At 27.6% G+C, this 2178-nt stretch overlaps 1 protein-coding gene across 1 annotated transcript in view; it reads left to right on the forward strand.

The window, feature by feature from the left end:
• The window catches only part of LOC106478521 (interferon regulatory factor 1-like), a 7519-nt gene extending 5747 nt beyond the window's left edge, over positions 1 to 1772 (forward strand). The window contains exon 6 of the mRNA XM_022382144.1: positions 1260 to 1772. The gene's annotated coding sequence lies outside the window, so the exon portion shown is untranslated. The remainder of the gene's footprint in view (positions 1 to 1259) is intronic.
• The last annotated feature ends 406 nt before the right edge of the window (positions 1773 to 2178 follow it).

Below are 2178 nucleotides of genomic sequence, written 5' to 3' on the forward strand. Positions count from 1 at the left end.
AATTGTAAAAATACAAAAACGCCCATAAAAACCGCAAAACGCAAAATGCAAAACTGAAAATGTGTTCGTATTTCCTCATGGACCATTGAACCTCCATATCAAATTTGGTGAAGATTCATCCACAGGAGGCTGCTGTACCGTACAGCAGAGTGTTTTTGAGTCTGACTTGGATTTTTTAAAACATCTAGAGTTTTGACAAAGCTAGTAAGTATCGTTTACATTTAGTATTTTTAAACAGACAGGTATAATAATGTGTGAATATATCATCGACTTATTGGCTGGAAAATAACGGATCATAGACCATAATTGTAGCGTTAATTAAATAACAGATTATAGACCATAATTGTAGCGTTAATTAAATAACGGATCATAGACCATAATTGTAGCGTTAATTAAATAACAGATTATAGACCATAATTATAGCGTTAATTAAATAACAGATTATAGACCATAATGTAGCGTTAATTAAATAACAGATTATAGACCATAATTGTGGCGTTGATTAAATAAGGATTATAAACTATAATTGTAGCATTAATTAAATAATAGATTATAAACTATAATCGTAGCATTAATTAAATAATGGATTATAAACTATAATTGTAGCATTAATTAGATAATAGATTATAAACTATAATTGTAGCATTAATTAAATAACGGATTATAAACTATAATTGTAGCATTAATTAAATAATAGATTATAAACTATAATTGTAGCATTAATTAAATAACGGATTATAAACTATAATTGTAGCATTAATTAAATAACGGATTATAAACTATAATTGTAGCATTGATGAAATAACGGATTATAAACTATAATTGTAGCATTAATTAAATAACGGATTATAAACTATAATTGTAGCATTAATTAGATAATAGATTATAAACCATAATTGTAGCATTAATTAAATAATGGATTATAAACTATAATTGTAGCATTAATTAAATGCCCCCCAGTGGCACAGCGGTATGTCTGCGGACTTACAACGCTAGAAACCGGGTTTCGATACCCGTGGTGGGCAGAGCACAGATAGCCCTTGTGTAGCTTTGTGCATAATTAAAAAACAAAAAAACAAAAACATTAATTAAATAATGGATTATAAACTATAATTGTAGCATTAATTAAATAATGGATTATTATGAATTATAGCGTTAATTTAACTATATATAAGCAGAAAACTTCTTTAGATTCTGAATGGCTGAGAGGATTATCTTTTAAAAGTTGTTTCTATATTTCCGTCTTTTCTTACTTACAGTAGAATGTGATAAATTGTACTTGGAAAACAAATCTGATAAAGAAGTGGGATCTTATCTGGTCAAAAATATTCGATTCTTTGTGGACATATGCTATGTGTGGGAGGAGTTCCAACTCGCTCATCAACTTATTGACAAAATTTCCGTGTTTACGTTATCTTTAGGGTGTATTTTGTTTACCAAAATGTATGTGTAGTTCGATTGTATAGTGTTATCCAGGTTTATCGCCTATTGATACTCAGAACACTTCAACCTGAATATTAGACAAACTGCCCTTGATAAACCTTGTCACGGGAAAAAGAAAACCTTGTGTGGTTTAACACAATAACTTCGTTTAACGTTTGTTTAAAATATTAGAACTTTTGAATAACACATTTTGTGGTGTTTGGTTTTAGAATATAAAAAACCGTTAAACTTCTAGAATTAGAAATATAAGGTCGATATGTCTTAATGGCAGAGCAAAAGACAAAAGTCCAAAGTTCGTTCTATGTTATCTCCGCATAATATAATCAGCTCCAAAATGCGTGACAAATTTTGTATAGTTTTGTATGTAGTTTAAGTATGTACAGTTACAAATATCAGATTTTTAACGACATATTAAATTTATGAAAAGCTTGAAATAGTTTTGTTTAAAATATTATATATACTACATAATTCTAAAATTAGTCAATCTGAGCTTAGTTAATTTCAACATTCCTAGAAATATGAAAACTTTCTAAGTTGAGGTTAAAATATTATATAATATCATATTTTATATTATGTAATTCCAAAATCAACCAATTTGAGTTTCATTAATTTCAACGTTCCTAGAAACATTAACACTTTCTAAGTTGAGGTTAAAATATTATATAATATCATATTTTATATTATGTAATTCCAAAATCAACCAATTTGAGTTTCATTAATTTCAGTCGTGGGAGG

This window comes from Limulus polyphemus, unplaced genomic scaffold (genome assembly GCF_000517525.1).
Source record: "Limulus polyphemus unplaced genomic scaffold, Limulus_polyphemus-2.1.2 Scaffold220, whole genome shotgun sequence".
Classification (NCBI taxonomy): Eukaryota; Metazoa; Arthropoda; class Merostomata; order Xiphosura; family Limulidae; genus Limulus; species Limulus polyphemus.